This window comes from Sorex fumeus, unplaced genomic scaffold (assembly GCF_029834395.1).
Source record: "Sorex fumeus unplaced genomic scaffold, SorFum_2.1 ptg000051l, whole genome shotgun sequence".
Lineage (NCBI taxonomy): Eukaryota > Metazoa > Chordata > Mammalia > Eulipotyphla > Soricidae > Sorex > Sorex fumeus.
The window spans coordinates 17,548,095-17,569,562 of NW_026606108.1; the positions used below are offsets into that span (position 1 = coordinate 17,548,095).

At 39.0% G+C, this 21,468-nt stretch overlaps 1 non-coding gene across 1 annotated transcript; it reads left to right on the top strand.

Annotated features, from left to right (window-relative positions):
• Positions 1–6,758: 6,758 nt before the first annotated feature.
• Positions 6,759–6,865, top strand: LOC130033241 (U6 spliceosomal RNA). Its single transcript, XR_008793942.1, has one exon. It is a non-coding gene; the product is annotated as a U6 spliceosomal RNA (small nuclear RNA).
• The last annotated feature ends 14,603 nt before the right edge of the window (positions 6,866–21,468 follow it).

Consider the following 21,468-nt stretch of genomic DNA (forward strand, 5'->3'; position numbering starts at 1 on the left):
ATCGCGGGTAGGGCATTTGCTTTGCATGCAGCTGACTTGGGTTCGAATCCCAGCATCCCATATAGTCCCCTGAGCACCACCAGGAGTAATTCATGAGTGTATGAGCCAGGAGTAACCCCTGTGCATCACCAGCTGTGATAAAATTGCAAGAATATGTGAGGGCCTTTTAATTTGTCATTTGAGGAGTAAATTTGCAAGAAATGCAGAGTGAGGTGTATGTAACCATTTGATAAATCTGTAGGAGGAAGGGCTTAGACTCACAGGTGACAGGAGAGAAGCAGAATGAATATAGATGATGTGCAAATACATACTCATAATTATAGAAAGCATTTGCCATTGCCAAAACCTCTGGGTACATACACATAATTAAAAACAATGACATAATTAACATCCTGAGAAAAACAACAAAATCTAGATATTTGAAGTTTATATTTCTCTGAACATTCTCCTTGAAATATGGATTTCTTGTGAAATTGTTCAGTTCACCGCTAAACAAATTTCTGAGACAAATCCAGTGTCCTGAAAATCATGGACTGTTGTCTTTTGAACTTTTTTTTTAATAACAAAGGCTCCTGCCCCCGCGCCTGACTGTCCTCACTGGAGCCCCTTGGAGGCGGGCGGGTTGGGTTTTTCTCTCTCCGCCCTGAGCAGAGCCCCAGCAGCCGAAGACCTCCAGAACCAGCTACATCCATGCTGAGACCACTCTCCACATGTCCGGACAAGCCTCATGCATGAAGGAACCAGCAGAGAAACCCAGGCATGCGAATCCTGGGGCTGAGATCTCCAAGCCTGCTCAGATTGGGACTGGGCATTCTCCACCCAGATCCCTCATCTTCCAGTAGGTAGGCATTACACACACCAGCTTTTGTCTGCGCCAGGTGGTCCCATCAACGGCCAAGACCCAGAGACTATAAAACACAGCTCCCAGAGGTGCACTGCCACATTTGCGGCCGTGTGACATCTTATTATCTCCTTTTTCCTTTGGAGAACCTGGCAGGCTACTGAAAGCATTCTGACCGCATGGCAGAGTCTGGCAAACTTCCCGTGTCGTACTCAATATGCCAAATACAGTAACAATGATAGGTCTCATTCTCCTAGCCCTGAAAGAGCATTGAATATGGCTCTTTTAAAATCTCAGGGCTGGGAATAAGGAAACATTACTGGTTCCTGCTCGAGGCAATCAGCAAACAACAGGATGATCATGATGTATTTCCCAGTTTGGAAGCTTTAGCCAGGAATGGGATTTTCCTTTAGTGATATCCATTCAATCTTTAGCAAAGCAAGTGGCTTCTTCGGTCAATAGCATAAAACTTTCAGTTGCATCCAGAAGCATAAAAACAGCCACCATACTCCTATTGGGAAGTAAGACATCCTTGGAAGGAGGAATTTCACAGAAACAGCCAGTCCTCTACATCCATTTCTCCCTTATCTCTCACTCTACCCTTTGCTCTATGCAATGTTTCATGGAGAACAATAAGATCCTGGAAAGATCTCTCTCCATTCCACTGAACTGTACTCAGTAAACTTTGAAACACTTTCAACTCTGTACTTTAATGAAATCAAATCAAGTTCCCAATCATGTTAAAAGTCCTAAATATTTTGGCTTGTTTCAAATCTCTATTCAAATACAAGTATGGCAGAATTTATAAAAGAATTGCTGACATAGTAGAGGCAAAAAAAAGGACAAAATAGTTCCCTATAGGCTCCCACTTACACACTCCTAAGAATGAGGTGAAGTTCAGGGTAAGCACAGCACAGGGATGACCTCAGCTTTTGTGAGACAACAATGACCTATTTGCTCTCTACATGGGAACAGAATTGATCTCGTGTCTACATTTATTGTGGACATAAACCAGAAAAGCATGTGCTTTAGCAACAAAAATATACCATGTCACTTCCACTTTCTCTAACAGTTTGAACCAGAGCCTGGACCCTGAATGAGTCAGAAAATAAAAAGCTTTAGATGCAAAATCACTAGTCTATGAAAGTTCCATCCTCATGAACACATAAGTATCAAAATGTCACACTTTCATGGGGTGTTGATTGCTATCGTTAATTAGAAACACTGACAACTCTCAGAATTAAGATTTGGTATCTAGTGAAACTTTTTTTTCAAATGGAGCCCTACAACTCAGCACTATTCTTCTGTTTACTTTTGGACTGTCCATTTTCTTTTGGCATTTCTGCACCTCTCGGAAGATTGTCATACATTCTTAGGAAACCCCGGTTCCATGTATCTGTACTGCGATATGCTTGGCTAGAAGAAACCGTGGACTGAGAAGATAGGAATGAAATTCAAAATATATAAAAAGATGGAAAGGATGTTTCTTGTTCACAATTATTCTTTAGGGAACAATACTAATTCACATCTCTCCTACTTCCTTTAGTCACGTGACAGAGTGTGATATGCCTATGGGCTACAAAGGCCATGCTCAGATTTTCAGCTATTATGTAAGGTACAACTAGCGCTTGCCCACATTCCTCTGTTTCGTCTTGTGCAAAAATATTGTACATGCTGGCTTTTTTCAAGTCTATATTCTATCTTAAACATGCATTTCCTTTTTTTCTCTCCTCTCACATCTAAATTTCTTTAATAGCTATACTGATACACATACACACACAGAGTTGTGTACATACCTCTGTCTATAACCTATCCAATTTCAGCTACAGTGAAACCCAGGTCATATTTTTAATCCTCTTTTTGCTTCTGTAAATCATTGATAGTTTTTTTTAAAGGTTGGGGATAGAAATATTCAACAGTGCTTCCCAAAGAAATTTGAATAATATGACTTCATAGAGTTTCAATTCAAATTAATTAATTTTTGTAGTAGCATCATTTTATATACCCATATTTTAAAATAAATGATCTATAATCCATATGTAATTTTAAGGATATCTTTCTGGCAAGTAAGGAAAAGTAGTACTCTAATAATAAATTATTGATAGTATTAAATAGTACAAGTTAGGCCGCAGATGAATATGATTTAAAAATATGGACAATGAAATTTAAGAAGCAATGATGTGAGGAAACCAGCATGTAAGTTAGACAGCTGAAATAGTTTCAGATGAACGGGTAAAATACAGGACACTTCTTTTTAAAATTGGGGGCTGGGGTACAGGAACAAGAGACACCTGGCTTTGTGCTCAGGGGTCACTCCTAGGATTGTTTTCTGGGGCTTCAGTGTCCTCTCAGGAGATGTGAATGTAGGTGCTTTATATACACCAGAAGAAATGTTTGAGTTATCACTTTTCTCTTGGTAAATAATTCTATGTTCAAGAGAACATATGTGGTGTGGGGATTAAAACCAGTGTAGAGTTGATGTGCTAGGCAAGTAAGTTCCTTAGTTTTTGCACTATTTTTCTAGTCCCAGAATCAAGAACTCTTAAATGATGCTGGGAGTTTGAGTCTCTTAGCTATTCCAAATCTTTCTCTTTCCCATTTAGAAAAGCAGCTAATTGTACTAAATTTTATGGTAGGTCTCTCCTATACTCAAATGTCCAAATCTAAAAGTCAAATGAGGTATTTGATGGTGTCCACGTGTACATTTTAGAGGCATTCTAATTGCATCCTTGCTTTTTTCATTTTTCTAAGTAATTTTTTCTTTGTTCCCTCTCAATTTATACAATATGGCTCTGATCCAAATTGCTGTCAAGCCCAATATGATCTCCCCTTTTATTACACAAGCCAGAACGTGTGGATAAACTGGTTTTGGGCTCTAGTAAGTCTGGTAAGCTCTAGTAAGATCATGATAGAATATGAAACTCTTGCTAGTAAATTAAATAAATTTCAGTGTCCTCCCAGCAGATGTGAATATAGGTACCTTATATATACCTGTAAAAATGTTTTTAATTATCTAAAACCTGTCTAAAAGTTTTAGTTATCTATTTAGTTTTCTCTTGGTAAATAGTAGCCATATGTAGCCATTTCATTTCCCATGTCTTATCATGTTTATATCCTTCCACTAAGAAATTCTTGAGTACTGAGAGTGAGGGTACATCAATAGATACAGATTAATATAGTTTTCATGAACTCTAACATAGTAATTTTTCTCTTAACAAGGCAATGGCAAATATTACTGAATTGATAGCACAGCGGGTAGGGCGTTCGCCTTACACGCGGCCAACATGGCCGACCCGAGTTCGATTCCTCCGCCCCTCTCGGAGAGCCCGGCAAGCTACCGAGAGTATTCGATATGCCAGACACAGTAACAACAAAGTCTCCAATGGAGACGTTACTGGGCCCGCTCGAGCAAATCGACGATCAACGGGAGGGCCTTTACCTTTATAGATTCAAAGAACATATTTATAGAGGTACCATGTTCCTGGAAGTTCATGCAAAATTAATTTACAATAACTAACAGAACAGTTTTCAGTACATTTAACATCACCAGCCTATATTTCTGCCTACCCTGATGCCGATATTCTCTGCTTTCCTCCATAACCCACACAGAACATTGAGGAAATTAGACTTCACGAATAAAACTATATATTTTTCTTAAATTTCTATCTACTCTGACATAAACTTCCTTAACATGTCACTTTGTGGAATCTATTACTATGGATGATGACAAAACATTTCCTTCTTTCTATATTTCACAACTGTCTAAGCTGTAAAATGAATAAACAACCATACTTCATTCCTTGCATGAAACACACATTAGAACAGTCCAATATGAAATTTAATTGCTCTAGCAATGCTTGAACCTGGCCTCTGAAATAATGCTGCTTGAATTTCTCAGTGGGACATTAATACAGATGAAATTGTTCTGTCTCTCAGGTCAGGTTCCAACGTCCCAATTTTCTTTAGTGATAAAGTATGACACCATGGAACCATGTCCACAATCAAATTTGCTCTCCTAAGCAGATGATACAGCAAATATTTAATCCACCTAGGTCAGCTGGCATGAACTAAGCAGAATGCCTTATTAGATGAAATGTTCCCAATTACACAGTGTATTAATACAAATCTGTTTATCTAAACCTGCAGCTGGCAGAGAAAGCCATTCTCTGAGTTCACAGCTTACATTTGAGAAAAGGAGGTCATACTAGTAAAGGGGAAAGAGAAGTGGAATAAGCGATTCAGTTCCTTCTAACTAATATGACTCACTTTTGTACAACGTGGCAAAACAATTGACCTTCTACTCTAAATAGGGTCTTCCTAAGTAAACAAGGACAACAATGTAAAAGTGGGTCATTTTCATATGCTTTATTTAGTACCAAAATATCTCCTGCCTTCAAACATATAAAACAGGAACGTAGGATGTACAAATAGTTTTATTTCTTTCCCTGCTCATCTTTGTCTATCTCACTTTGGCAACACAGTCCAAAGGAAAAGACTTATTTGGTTTCTTTCATGAACTAGCCATTACATAAGCCATAATTACTTTAATTTTATCATTAAATAAAATAAATAGCAATGTAAATAAGCTGTTTATGTCTGTATTTTTCAAGTGAAAAAAAACAGAGATTCAAGAATATTAAGTAACTTTTTCTAATGACATGGTACCAATAGAGAAATGAGATTTTTTTTTTTGTAAACTAGCATGGCATAGAGAATAGAGTCTCTTTTAGGATAAGGGAAATAGTGAATTTTTAGAGAAATGTTTCTTTATACTATGTAACAGTTTTGCAAAGTGAGGAAAAGATAAATTTCAGTCATTCAAGTTCTAATTAAACTGGGCTAATAAAGTCATGAACTTCTATGACACTGAGGAAACTGTGGAACTTAAGACAAATCAAGGTTACACTAGTTTGTAAAGACTAAAGACTATTGTCATCCTTATATTTTGATAAATTATAATTATACTGAAATTTTTTAAAATACTGGATATCCCTGGAAAACGCATGTACGTGGGACTTTGTGACTGAGAACTCTGGGTTCAACATGTCCAGGAATGGAGATCCTCTCTCCATATCCCTGTCTCTGGCAACTCAGCAGTCACACCCATAAGCCACTCTGGCTGGCTGGCTGGCTGGCTGGCTGGCTGGCTGGCTGGCTGACTGACTGGTGGGAGATAATTTCATCACTAGCCACCATCCAGATCACAGGTCTTTCTCTCTCAGAAGGGCGCATAACATGATGCTCACCATTACCATGCTGCCAGAACCCATGCTGCCAGAACCACACCAGGCTGTTTCACTCGGGGAGTCCCCTGAGGGGGTGAGTGAGAACCTCCCCTGTCCCAAGGGACCCAGTCCGGCAGCCAAAAACCTCCAGAACTCAACTGCCACCATGCTCACAGGTATTCTCCATGTTGGGGCTGAGCCTCATCCACAAGTGAACCTATTTCTGGACTGTGCAGCTGCATATGCGGCAGTGCAACACTTCATAGCACACACTGTATCCATACTCCAAGAGTACCGCACCATATTTGATAGGGTTCAAAGGAGGCAGTCAATCTTAAGGGAAATATATTTTTTTCAGAAACATATGCATATATATATATATGCACACAATTCTCAACCTCTAACAACATATTAGTGATCTCTCATAGAACAGCTTGATGCCCCTAGATAAAATACAATAATCTGCAACTCTTTCCTCTAAGGATAGTTTATTGTAGCATTTTCAGCAGTTTTTCATAACAAACAATACAAAATATATTATTTCAGTTCTGTTTTGAGCCAGGGATTCGGGTTCGAGATGGAAATATCTGAAATATGGTGGTGGGAAGGTGGAATGGTGGTGGAATGGTGTTTGAGCATTAAATGTAATGAAATATTCTGTACCACTTTATAAAATAAAAAAATTATAAATAGTGCTCGCTTCAGAAGCACATATACTAAAATTGGAACAATACAGAGAAGGTTAGCATGGCCCCTGTGCAAGGATGACATGAAAATTCATGAAGTGTTTCATATTTTTACTCTATCCGGCTAAACTCTCACTCAAACTCAAAGGTACTATTTTCTAGATAAACAGCAGCTTACGAACTTCATAGACTGAAAACCAAACCTAAAACAAGGGCTAAAGGGGCTACTACAAGACAAGACAAACCCTACAACCACAACAGACCCTTACAAAAAGATGACACAAAACCCCATAACAATAATATCTCTCAATGTCAATGGTCTAAATTCACCATTTAAGAGACACAGAGTGGCAAAATGGATTCAGAGACATAACCCAACACTCTGCTGCCTACAAGAAATTCATCTCAATAGTCAGAGGAAACACAGACTCAAAGTGAAAGGATAAAAAACAATCCTGCAAGCAAACAGCTCCCTCAAAAAAGCTGGGGTGGCCATACTTGTATCTGACAACATTAATTTCACGTTGAAAAAGATTAGGAGTGACAGCGAAGGTTATTTTCTCTTCATCAAGGGATACTTACAACAGGAAGAAATCACACCCTTAAATGTATACACACCTAATGAGGGAATAGCTAAATATTTAAAACAGCTGCTAAAAGATTTTAAGGAGGACATTGCTAGCAACGCAATAGTAGTTGGAGACTTCAACATCGCCTTACCACCTCTGGATAGATCAACAAGAACAAAACTCAACAAGGAATCATTGGCTTTGAAAGAAGAAATAGAAGAGAAAGGGCTTATAGACCTATACCTATACAGGGCTTTACACCCCCAAAGGAAAGAATACATATTCTTCTCCTGTGCACATGGAACATTTTCCAAAATAGACCATGTGCTAGGCCACAAAACATACCTCAATAGAATCAGGAAGATAAAAATGGTATCAACCATCTTTTCAGACCACAATGCATTGAGGATAGAAGACACGGAGAACCAAATCAAACACCTGGAAATTAAACAACTCAATGCTGAACAACGAGTGGGTCAGGAAGGCAGTCAAGGACGAAATCAAAAGATACCTGGAAACAAATGAGAATGAAGACATGAGCTACCAGAACTTATGGGATGCAGCAAAAGCCGTATTAGGGGAAAATTTATACCTCTGCAAGCATTTCTCAGGATGGAAGAAAGGATGCAAATAAACAACTTGACTTCACAGCTCAAGACCTTAGAAAAGGATCAACAGAAAGAGCCAAAACCAGGCAGAAGGAAAGAGATCATAAAACTTAGAGTGGAAATCAATGACATGGAAACCAAAGAAACAATCCGAAAGATCAATGAAAGCAAGATCTGGTTCTTCGAGAAAATAAACAAGATAGATAAACTACTAGCAACACTCACAAAAAACAAAGAGAGAGAGCCCTAACAAACCGAATCAGAAGTGAGAAGGGGGATATCACAACAGAAACGAAAGAAATCCAAAAGATCATCAGAGACTACTTTGAAAGTCTGTATGCCACTAAATGAGAGAACCTAGAAGAAATGGATAAATTCCTGGATTCCTATCATCTCCCAAAGCTGAATCAAGAAGATCTAGAGTACTGAATAGACCTATGAACATCAAGGAAATTGGAACTGTAATAGAAAGTCTTCCCCAAAACAAAAGCCCAGGTCCAGATGGATGCACTAGCGAATTTTTCCGAACATTTAAAGAGGACCTCCTGCCAGTACTTCTCAAGATTTTCCAGGAAATTGGAAAAACAGAAACTCTCCCTAACAGTTTCTATGAAGCCGATATCTCTCTAATACCAAAAGGAAACAAAGACACCACAAGAAAAGAAAACTACAGGCCGATATTCCAGATGAACACAAATGCAAAGATCTCAAGAAAATACTAGCAAATAGAATTCAACTACTCGTCAAAAAGATCATACACCATAACCAAGTTGGATTCGTCCAGGGGATGCAAGGATGGTTTAATGCTTGGAAATCAATCAACATAATCCATCATATCAACAAAAGAAAAGATAAAAATCATATGATCATATCAATAGATTCAGAGAAAGTATTTGACAACATCCAGCACCTGTTTATGATGAAAACCCTCACCAAAATGGGAATAGAGGGGACTTTCCTCAATATAGTTAAAGCCATCTCCCACAAGCCTACAGCAAGCATCATCCTCAATGGGGAAAAACAGAGAGCCTTCCCCCTAAGATCAGGGATGAGACAAGGATGCCCACTCTCTCCACTGCTGTTCAATATAGTACTGGAAGTACTTGCAATAGCGATTAGGCAAGAAAAAGATATTAAAGGCATCCAGGTAGGAAAGGAAGAAATCAAGCTCTCACTGTTCACAGATGATAAGATACTATAGTTAGAGAACCCTAAAACCTCTACCAAGAAACTCCTAGAAACAATAGACTTGTATAGTAAACTTGCAGGCTATAAAATCAATACGCAAAAGTCCATGGCTTTCCTATACGCAAACAGTGAAAGAAAGTTACATGAAGAAAACTATCCCATTCACAGTTGTACCTCAGAAAAATCAAGTACCTAGGAATCAGATTAACTAAGGAAGTAACGGACCTGTACAAAGAAAACTACAAAACACTACCTCAGGACATAAAAGAGGACGTGAGGAAATGAAAAAATATCCCCTGTTCATGGATTGGGAGAATTAACATTGTCAAAATAGCAATACTTCCCAAAGCACTGTACAAATTCAATGTGATCCCTATTATGATACCCATGATATTCTTCAAAGGAATAGAGCAAACATTCCTGAAATTTATATCTAAAAATAAGCCCCCACGAATAGGTAAAGCAATTTTTGGGAAAAAGAAAATGGGAGGAATCAATCTCCCTAACTTCAAACTCTACTACAAATCAATAATAATTAAAACAGCATGGTACTGGAACAAAGGCAGAACTGTAGACCAATGTAACAGGGTTGAATATACTGACATCACCCCCCAAGAATATGATCATCTATTCTTTGATAAGGGGGCAAGAGAAGTGAAGTGGAGCAAAGAAATCCTCTTTTAACAAATTGTGCTAGCAAAACTGACAGCTACATGCAAAAAAGTGGCTCAGATCTCTGCCTAACACCATGTACAAAAGTAATATCAAAGTGGATTAAAGACCTTAACATCAGACCAGAATCCATAAGGTACATTGAAGACAAATTTGGCAAAACCCTCCATGACATTGAAGCTAATGGTATCTTCAAAGATACCACGCCACTGGCCAAGCAAGTGAAAACAGAGACAGACAAATGGGACTATCTTAAACTAAGAAGCTTCTGCACCTCAAAAGAAACAGTGACCAAAGTACAGAGACAGTCTACAGAATGGGAAAGAATATTTGCCAAATACACATCTGACAAGGGGTTCATACCAAGAATATACAAAGTACTGGTTGAACTTCACAAGAAGAAAACTTCCAACCCCATTAAAAAATGGGGCGATGAAATGAACAGAAACTTTCCCAAAGAAGAAATCCGTATGTCTTAAAGTCACATGAGAAAGTGCTCCACATCATTAATCATCAGGGAGATGCAGATCAAAACCACAATGAGTTATCATTTCACACCACAGAGACTAGCCACATCCACAGGAATAAAAGCAACCGGTTCTGGCGCGGATGGGGCAAGAAAGGGACCCTCCTTCACTGCTGGGAGGAATGCCGACTGGTTCAATCTTTTTGGAAAACAGTATGGACGATTCTCAAAATATTATAAATCGAGCTCCCGTTTGAATTAGCACTACCACTCCTGGGAATATATCCCAGAGAGGCAAAAAAATATAGTCGAAATGACATCTGCACTTGTTTGTTCATTGCCACACTCTTTACAATAGCCAGAATCTGGAAAAAACCTGAGTCTTGGAGAACAGATGACTGGTTAAAGCAACTTTGATACATCTACACAATGGAGTACTATGTAGCTGTTAGAAAAGATAAAGTCATGAAGTTTACATACAAGTGATACTACATGGAAAGTATCATGCTAAGGCAAATGAGTCAGAAAGAGAGGGATAGACATAGAAAGATTGCATTCATTTGGGAAACATAAAGTAAAAAAATAGGAGACTAACACCCAAGAGTGGCTGGGATTAGTACCACGGGGTTTGCTCCATGGCTTGGAGGCCAACCACACAAGCTAGGGGAAAAGGGAGCTCAGATAGAGAAAGGAGCACCAAATAAAGGGTGTTGGGAGGATCCTCCCAGGATGGGAGAAGAATGCTGAAAGTGGACTATAGACTAAACATGATTGCCACTCAATGCCTCTTTTGCAAACCACAATACCCAAGAGAAGAGAGAGAACAAAAGAGAATGCCCTGCCAGAGAGGCAGGTTGGGATGGGGGATATGGGGGGTGGGAGGGATATTGAGATCCGTGGTGGTTGGAAATGGGCACTGGTGGAGGGATGGATATTTGATCATTGTATAATTGAAACCCAAGCACAAAAATTTGTAAGTCTACAACTGTACCTCATGGTGTCTCACTAATAAAAATTAAAATAAATAAATAAATAAAATGAAAAGAAATTAATAGAAGTCATTTGTGATGATGAAAAAATTATAAATAAAATAAAATACTGGGTATCTAAAAATGCCGAGAAATCCATATGGTGTCTAAACTGGGTCAGGTGAGGCCTGGTCATCCAGAATAGATTCATTATGGGAACTGAGACCTCTTGGAGACAGGGATACCATTCTTTGTCGCTCTTAATCTTTAAAAGGCTACATTAGAGTTTTTAACATGTTAAGTACAAGGTTCTCAATAGTAATTATGAGCTCAGGCATCACTCCTGTTATTGCTCAAATGACCACATGTGGTACCCAAGGTCAGCTGCAGGCAAATCAAACAACTTATTCTCTGTACGGTATCTCTAGCTCCTGAATAAACACTTGATCCAAAGACCTTCAAACAGAAAAATATATGTTGTCTTTATTCCACACATTCAATGTACATACAATGTTGAAGAAAGGACTAGACAACTACCATGGATACTATCTTACAAAAAGAGAAGAAAAGAATCTTGTAGTCACTCGTTCACTGCAATTCTAAAATCAAGTCAATGTCATATTACTGGATCCCCCTATCTGGGAACAGAACCTGTTTCCTGATCCTCAAGAGTAGCTCCCAATTCTGCAATTACATAAAGGTTCTACCTCAGAGCTTGGATTTTAATCCTGCCCTCTGAGACTGCATCCTCTTTGCAAATGAGCCTTTGTTTGCTGCATTGGGTGTTCTAGATTTTCTTACAAACTAGAAAATTTAAAAACAATGCCCTTTTACCATTTTGACTAGTCTTAGTGCCTTTAATTTTATTTATTTGTCTCTTCCCCTTCTTTTTTATTTGGTAATTCTTTTTTCTAAGATGAGGATACTGTTTTGATTTTCAGCCACAAAAGTTCTATCTCCTTTCTAAAGTCATCTTCTCGATGGAATACTTCTTTCTTATGTTCACCCAAAATTATATGCACTCACTGACACTTTCCACATTCTGTTTAGATATCTTCTTCGCCAAATCCAAACACTGATTAAGTGTACTGTTTTCCAAGTTCATACTAGCAACACTTTTGCCAATTAAATTGCTGCTTTATAACACAATCTTCTATTTTTCCAGTCTGCTGCAAAAATTTCTGTTTAACTTTTCATACTTCACTAAGAGTTTCCTATCCATTGATTGAGCTAGACTTTACTACAATAATTAACAACCTTTCCATCTTCTGTTTCCTGGATCCAGGTATAAGACCAGATATTTTAGAGGTTTTTATTTAATTACCCTGCTTATATCTATAATTTATTTTCCTTAAATTTTACTGTATAACAAATTACCTTAATATATTAAAATATCTTACACATATTAAGACAACATAATACATTCTTTTCAAAACTAGATTTTCTAGGTATTTTTATGGTTTGAGTTTTCATGGGTTGAGAGGTCAAAGATGTCTGTGAATCCATTTGGGATGGTTTCTTTTCTGAAAAAGTTTTGTCTGAACTGGATAAAGAAACGATAGTATATCTAAACAATGGAATACTACACAGTTGTTAGGAAAAATGAGGTCATGAAACTTGCCTATAAATGGATAGATTTGAGAGTATTAGGCTGAGTGAAATGAGACAGGAGGGATAGATATAGAATGACTCATTTGCGGGATATTAAAAAAAAGTATGAAACTAATATCCAAGGCCAGGGAAAACAGGCAAGGAGGACTCATCAGTGGTTGGAAATTACCAGAAGAGTGTGGAGATGGAGGGTAGTTAAGATAGAGAGGAGTCCATTATGACAACAGTAGCTGAAAAAGATCACTCTGGACAAGACTGAGTCTTGGAAGTAGATAAAGGATATATGTTATAACCTTTTAGCATCTGTGTTGCAAACCATAATGCCAAAAGTGACAGAGAGACAGAGAGATAAAGAGAGAGAGAGACGGGGAAAGGGAAGAGTTGTGCCTGCCATAGAGGCAGACTGAGTTTGAGAGGTAGCCTGAAGTGGTGGGATAGAACCTGAGGACACTAGTGCTGAGATATCAAACTGGTGGAGGAAGGGGTGTTGAAATATTGTATGACTGAAGCCTAACTATGAACAGCTTTGTAATGCTCTGTCTCACAGTCATTCAACAAAAATAAAAATTAAGCTTTTCCCCCCTGGACAGCTAGATGGCGGCCACCTCGGACCTTTTTTGGAAAGCCAGGTATGAGCCGGTGGTGAAGGGGCAACTGAAACCTCATGGGAAGGGGGGCATTCCCGGCTCATCCTTCGCCCTACCGATGTCATGGGTTGCCCCCCACAAGCGGCTCTCTGGCATGGCCATGGCTCCAGAAGCACAAGGACTTAATGCAGAGCCCAGCAGCTTGCAGCAGAAAAGTGAATGGACTATGTGTTGATTCATGGCACCATGCCTGCCCGGGAGGGAAAGGGTGTTGCTCCCTTCAGCCCTTTTCCCCCTGGACAGCAAGATGGCAGCCGCCTCGCAGCTTTTTGGAAAGCCAGGGATGAGCTGGTGGTGACGGGGCAACTGAAACCTCATGGGAAGTGGGGCATTCCCAGCTCTTCCTTCACGCACTACCAAGGTCACGAGTTTCCCCCCACAAGCGGCTCTCTGGTATGGCCATGGCTCCAGAGCCACAGAAACCAATCTCGTAATTATCTGGCTCTCAGCAGAAATACTTCCAGGCTTAATAAGTAAAATATCAGAAATCCAAAATCATGTGCCCGCTATTGTGGCTGCGCAACATCATTTTATTCTTGCAACCAGCTGTAGAGAACAAATTATTTCACAATGCCTTTTCAGCAGGTCTGATTTGGGGGTGTAAACTCTAAACAATATTGGTACATATTTTGTCAAAACAATGAATCTTATCAAAGTAGATCGAGTGCTAATTAGAATTCATCTGCCTCACAGGCATTGGGAGGGGTGGGAGGAGGGATATACTTGGGTTCTTGGTGGTGAAAAATAAGTACTGGTGAAGGCAAATGTGTTTGATCATTTCATGACTGAGACTTAAACCTGAAAGCTTTGTAACTTTTCCCACAGTGATTCAATAAATAAATAAATAATAAAAAATAAAAATTAATATTAACAACAACAATAATAATAATAAAGGCTCGTCCGGGCTTCTGTTCATGATAGTTCCTAAAAGCAAGAATGGGAAAAATTCGGAGTTGACAGTGTTTTTCAAAATATTGCTTCTATCACATTTGCCTGTGTCTACTATCCGATTAACAGCACAAAGTCAAGAATTAAACAAGGAACATAGAAATAGGCTTCACATCTTGATTAACAGAGTTGGACAATATGGTGACCTTTTCTCAAGCTGTTACTATAATAGCCACCAAAGGAAAATCTTAATTTATAATATTACCCTTCACATGAAATAAAATCTATTGCCCTATTTGCCTGAATGTGTTAATATTAGCATGTCAATAAACACACACAAACATATATATATATCTTGATAATTGTGGTTATAAAACATATACATTATATATGTATGTAAATATGTATGTATATAAAGTATGCATATGTGTCTCTAAATCAGATATTTCTCTTGAGTATAGTAATCTTTTCATCTTTTGTATAAATCTGTAGCATTTTCCTTATTTTTTATAGTTATAAGTATCCTTTTAATTCACTTCATTTGATTAAGTACTCATTAAGAAGAGAATCTAGTGAGAAAATCATATTTATGTGCATAGTTAAACACCCATGGTTTAGTATGTTCTATAAGTCAAATTCAATTCTTTTTTCATATATGCTCATATCATATTTTCCACTTTTATAGTATTCTTCTAAAAACAACATTCCTATAATTGGTACAATATTTACTTTCTAAATGTAAAAATGTTGAGCAGAATGGTAACAAATGTAGAACTGAGTTTTTACTGTTAGTTACCAGAGTTTTTCTTGAGTGTTCTATTAGGCACTTCAATCTTTCCAAGTAAAATAAATGGTAATTTTATATAATTTGGATTTTTTATACCTAAGAAATTCAGTCAATTACTTCAATATTGAAAATTTAATTCATCTTAGAAAGATCAGAGTGTAAACATAATCATAAAGTCTATTGGTTACACTGTTAGTGTCTGGAATATATATTGAAGTATGGAGATACTTTGGCAACATAATTATAAAGCCATAATCTGGACTTTATTTGCCCATGACAACTCAGAGCACAATTTTTCTTACATAGCAACATCTGAAGTAACCCAGAACTTACTTATCTAGTAAATATAATTACCTTACGCATAATTAAAAAGCAAATGATGAAAATGAGACTCTAATATTATATATCATCTGTTTCTGTTGCAAAGCTGGGGCCTCTCTGGTACATATTTGATTTTTTAAAAATAAACAAGTAATTCACCAAGTCAGCAGTTTTCTGAACACCAATTTATAGCCAAGTGATGCTTGGGAGAGCATTGTAGAAAGGCCAAGCAATCTGCCCTTCTTTTTCTTCTGAAGCAGCCCAAGGCATATGCGATGACCAGGCCCATCACAGGGCAATGTGCTGTTAGCTGGGAGCATGAAGAGCCCTAGAGAGCATAAAGATGGATTAAAAGCCAGGCTGGAGGGCTTCAGAAAATGCTTCCCCTCTCAAAGCAGCTAAGTGGAAAGCCAAAGAATGAGTCCAAACCCTCAGATGTGGACGTGTCTTTCTAAGAGCTGCTGGAATGAGGTGAGGCAGTTCAGGCAGATGAAGATCACGTGTCAAGTTCTAACAGTGAGACAGGATGGCTACAGGATCAAATGCCAAAACAAGCTGCTACTCTGTTTTTGACTGCTTCTTATCTCAAGTTATTCCAATTTTCCAGTTTCTACTGCTCAGAGCATAATGATTCCTATTTCTGCCCTAGCCACAGATGGATCTCTTCAGACTTGCTGTCACCAAGACCTTCTTCCTATTTGGAGGTTCTTGTAGAATATTGCATTTTGTCTTCACAATATTTATCACAACAGGACTAAGTCATGAACTACTTTAAGACTGTTGAGGCGCTATGATCCTGGCACATCACTCTAGTGGTGCTCAAGCTACCTCCAGGGATGCATGATAATGCTTTGAGGGACAGTGTGTTGACAGGAATGAAACCTAGTTGTGTACATGGAAATTATGTGCCTTAACCCAAAGACCATCTGCCAGTCCTCCTTCCAAGTGTTTTAATGAAGAATCCAATACTTTAATTATGCTTTATAATTTTGAAGGCATTGACTTTCTATCCTTTTTTCTGCTGCTGCTGTAAAGGTTTAAATTATAGTTCTTAAAACAGGTGATAGGTGATACTGCACCCCTGTGGGGGCAGAGTGGTTATTGGAATGACTCTGAGAGCTTTAAGGAGCCTTGGGTTTACAATTAGAGGACACTTTCTGTTTGTTAAGTGAAAGAAGATAAAGTTCCAGAGGCAATAAGTAACTATTTTTCTCAAAGTGGGTAAGTAGACCAATAAGTTTCAAACCTCTGTTCTTGGCCATTCTGAAGTTCTGGCCCCTATTACCAGGAAGCTCCATTCCTTCTCTTCACATCTTAGAATGCTTGGGAGACTTGTTTATCCTCACTCCTTTAGCTTTTCACAATAATAGAACTAAGTGTGATCTGTTTGAATTGTTAGCATATAATAAGAAAGCTTTCAAACTGAAATAAAAGCTTTTTGATTCTAGGACATATTCGTTAAGAAGGATGAGGAAGGAGAGGCTGATAAAATCTCAAGGGGAAACTATGCTGTCAAAATGAAAAAGGACAAAAATGACTGTCTGTACTTTGAATGCATGCATGCTGGCATCGGATGCATCCATTGAGGACCTGATAGTACAAGCACGAAAGATCAAGTACGACATCATTGGTCTGACCAAGACGAGAAGATATCAATCACATCATGCCTTTTTCGACACTGGAGAATAACTGTTCCTCAGAACATGCGACAAAAGAGACGTCAGTGGTGTCAGTGTCTTTGTCAACACAAATTTGGCCATGAGCATTGATTCATTCGAATGCCTAACAACCTGAATTGTATGACTACACTTGAATAGATGTGGTTCACTGCCGGCAGTTTCTATCTTCGTTGTCTATGCACCAACATCCAATTCTGATGAAGGAGAAATTCAGAAGTTCAACCTGGAGCTGGAGAAGTTCAACCTGGAGCTGGAGAAGTTCTATAAAGAAGACCACACCTTCTACAAGATCATTGTCGGTGATTTTAATACCAAGATAGGACCGAGAAGATCAGCTGAAGAACTCCACATCGGGACCCATGGTCTAGAATGGAACGAACAGGGTGAGACTGTCTGACTTCATCATATCAACCAAGACCATCCATGGTAACTCACAGTTGCAGAAGGCCTAATATAAATTGGACATGGGAGACTCCCAGTGGATGGTTCCACAACAAAGTTGACCACATCATATTCAATCAACAGTTTAGCCTGACTGATGTCACTGTTGTCCCAAAATTTCAAATGGGATCAGACCACCATCTCCTTCAAGCAAAATTCTATTTCACAGATCAGGAAGAAAGGGCTGCAAAGTTTAAGAAGAAAACTCCCAGAACGACCACCAACTGGGAGCTCTTTTGCACTATTACTGCAATGGGAAGATGCTGTCATTGACAACACTGACGATGAGTAAGATTGACTTGTTCAGCACCTCCATGATTGTGCGAGGAATGTCACGGAGAGATAGCCACAAAAAGATGCCTGTCTCTGAAACTCTTGAGCTCATACACCACATGGCTTGCACAAGCCTCAGGCAACCACAAGCAACATTCGAGCTCGCAAAGTAGTGCAGAGAAGCGATAAAGGAAGACGTCAAAGAGAGAAGAACAGCAGTGCTGACAGATGTGGCAGAAACTGGGAAAACCATTCGCAATGCCCGCTGGTCTTTCGCCAACTACAAGACCAATATGACTGCCTTTCGATGTCCTGATAGATCTATCACATCTTCCAGAAGGGCAATGGAGAAGATTGTCCATGACGTCTACTCAGATCTCTTTGATAGCCATGTCCACATGCCCACATATCAAATTCCGCAGGATGGATATGTCATTCCCAATATTCTCCCTTCCGAAATTCAACATGCCATTTCATTGGTAAGCAAGTGAACAGCACCAGACCAAGACAAGATCAGACCCAAACACCTGAAGAACCTGCTGTCAGTACTCATCAATCCACTGGCTTGGCTCTTCACATGCTACTTGTCTGAATGCATGGTTCTGTCCCAATGGAAAACCAGCAGGATTGTTCTACTGTAAAAGAAGGGAGACATCCATGACATTGGCAACTATTGCTCGATCTGCCTGTTGTCTGTCATCTACAAGCTGTTCCCTCGAGTCATCCTGAATAGGATTGGCAGAACACTAGGTGAACCACCATGCGAGCAAGCCGGGTTCCAAAAAGGATTCAGCAAGATTGAACATATCCACATGATAACCAAGCTCATTGAGGTTTTTTGGGAGTTCAAGATGCTGCTCTGTCTAAAGCTCATTGATTTAAAGAAGGCCTTTGATTTTGTTGAGACTGAAGCAGTCATAGAAGTCATAGCCAATCAGGGCATTCAAACTCATTACATCAGGATCCTCTGTGAGCTGTATTACGGATTCACTACCAGCATCTGACTATTGTATAAGGTAGTGATCATCAATGTCAAGAGAGGGTTTCAGCAGGGTGATACCATTTCACTAAAACTCTTCAGTGTCACCCTCAAGAACACCATGCTACGACTGGAACAGGAAAGAATGGGAGTAAAGACAGATTGTCAGCAATTACACCACCTCGTTTCGCTGATGACATTATTCTAATAACACCAAACATTAGCTAAGTGGCACAAATGCTGGCTGACTTTCACTGTGAGTATGGAAAGGTTGGACTACAGCTGAATCTCACAAAGACAATGTTTATGAGAAACAGTCTTGTTCCTGATGTTCCATTCACTCTCAATGGAACAAACATTTCTGAATGCAATAGTTATTGTACCTAGGTCGAGAAGTCAACATGACAAATGACCTGGAACCTGAGTTTTGCAGGAGGAAGAGAGCAGCTTGGAATGCCTTTAAGAGCATCGATGATATAGCTAAGAGGATGAAGAACATCGGGCTCTGGGCACATCTCTTCGATTCTACTGTTCTTCCTGCACTAACATACACCTCAGAGACCTGGGCCTTACGAAAACAAGATGAAAACGCTATTTGAATCTTCCAAAGAGGAATCAAAAGAGCTATGCTTGGATTATCACGCTTCACTCAAATAAGAGAAAGAATCTGGAGTTCTGACCTCTGTCGATGATCAAGAATCAGGGACGCTGTCTTGTTTGCCAGGGCACCGAAAATCAGATGGGCTAGAAATGTAATGAGATTTGGATACGACTGCTGGACTAGAGCCATTACCGACTGGATTCCATGGGACGTCAAAAGATCAAGCGGTTGCCCACCTACAATATGGTCAGACTTCTTCATCAAGACCTTGAATGATCAGTTTGAGGCTCTTCGTGTTCCTTGAATGAGCAGATGTCATCCGGCTACACTAGTACATGACAAGGACAAATGAAGACTTGACTGGCGCCCCTTTGAGCAAATCTATGAGAAACAGGATGTCAGGTGATCAAGTGATCAAGTGATTACTGTTTATTTCATAGATAATTTCCTCTGTACTTTCCTTTTCATTTTTTCTGCATCTTCTTTTACTGAGAACCTGTAGTTTTCAAAATTTCTTATATTTTTCTCACATGTTTTCCATTCTGATTTTTTTATACACTCATCATAAGATTTGTTTTCAGTAGGGGAGGATGCCAGGGTTATATTAAGCAGTATTCAGGGGCTACTCTTAACTCTGTGCTCAGGAGCGACCTCTGAGGGGTGCCTGTGGGACCATATCTAACCATATTTAACCAGCACCAGGATCTAACCCAGGTTGAGATATGTCTTTGATTTAGCTTTGCAGCATTGTTTATTTTTCTTTTTTGTTGTCACCAATGCAACTGCTTCTAATCATTCCTTTTTAGCTTTCTGAGTATATATAATAGCAACTGTTCTCATTTTATGGAATCAATTTATATGAAGACATTGATGATAGCTGATTTGAAGAATTACTTTATTTCCTTTATCTTTTTTCTTTATATTGTTTTTGCATGTATCTATTTGTGTCTTTATAAATTTTATACACAGAATTTTCTCAGACAGAAAAAAATTATTTTGATTGAAGTTTTTATTGAATCCTCTTCCCCAGACATAAATAATCCATACAATTCTACTCATACTTAAGAAGGAGATGCTAAAGAAATTTCTAAGGTAGGGTAAGCATTCACTATGAAATACCCTGTCCGAGTATTGCACTTTTTGCTTTTCATTTGCCAGGTTCAGTTCATTAGGGAGGGACAGTTTACTCTGCTGTCAGCAATGAGAAGCCAATTTGCAAGAGACTGTTTGGAAGCCTCGAGAATTGGTATGTAAGTACCCAGAACTCAGTACTCACATCCAGAACTCCATCCCACAGCCTTTGTTCCTTTCTCCCATTCCAAGACACTTCTGTTCACTTACCAAAAGAACAAACCTCCAAGGGTTCTCTGAAGTAGAAGAGGGCTCATTTCTTGCCTAATGAAACTGTGAACTGGAGGTGGGTCAGGAATAGGCAATGGTTTTAATCGAACATTCACATTAACTACACTATCACACAAGGGGCATGGTGCTTGTCTGAGTTGAGGTGGGATTCATACCCAGGGAGGGTATGACAGTTTGACAAAAAGGGCAACAACAGGCACAGATTATAAAGAACCCTGGCAGCAGCTGCATGTGGTAGTTTATATACCCATACAGGAAGCAGCTCATCCTAACTCAGAGCAGAAGGGAAAGAGGGGACTGCATAAAGAAGGTGCAGAGTCATTCTGGATTTAGGAGACTCAGAGCCCAGAAGGATTGGGTAGTGTCTCTCACAGGAATACTATAGATAGTTTCTGAGAGTCCACATAACAGAAACCAGTTGCAGGCACCACCATATTCAGGAAAGAGAGAGAGAGCTCTGTCCCATGTGGGTATAGTTTTTCAAGGGTCATTTGTGCCCCAAGCTATACTGCCTGATAACATGTTTAATGGATCATTTTTATCAGCTACCAGAGAAACAGAGAACACTAAATGACTATCAGATTCTCAGGTACAGAGGAACAGAGTTTGTTAAATCTTTAGTCATACAATCTAATTGTTTCTTTTTCTGTTTTTAT